Source organism: Theobroma umbraticum, unplaced genomic scaffold (genome assembly GCF_002168275.2).
Source record: "Theobroma umbraticum cultivar Fairchild unplaced genomic scaffold, ASM216827v3 scaffold_115.0, whole genome shotgun sequence".
Lineage (NCBI taxonomy): Eukaryota > Viridiplantae > Streptophyta > Magnoliopsida > Malvales > Malvaceae > Theobroma > Theobroma umbraticum.
Window position 1 is genome coordinate 645,697 of NW_018397284.1, and position 202 is coordinate 645,898.

The following is a 202-nucleotide window of genomic DNA, read 5'->3' on the forward strand; positions in this document are numbered from 1 at the left end:
TTAAAGCTTTCCTAATCTGCCAATTTCCCACACGATATGATGCCATTCTCTGTTACACTATACCTAGCAACATGTGCATTGTTCCTAAATCGTGAGGACGATGACAGAGCATTACCTGGTTCAATGGAAAAACCAATTAATGCGACAGGCAGTTCAAGAGCTAGTTTCCATTTCTTCTTTGATCGTAGACTTGAGTATTCAT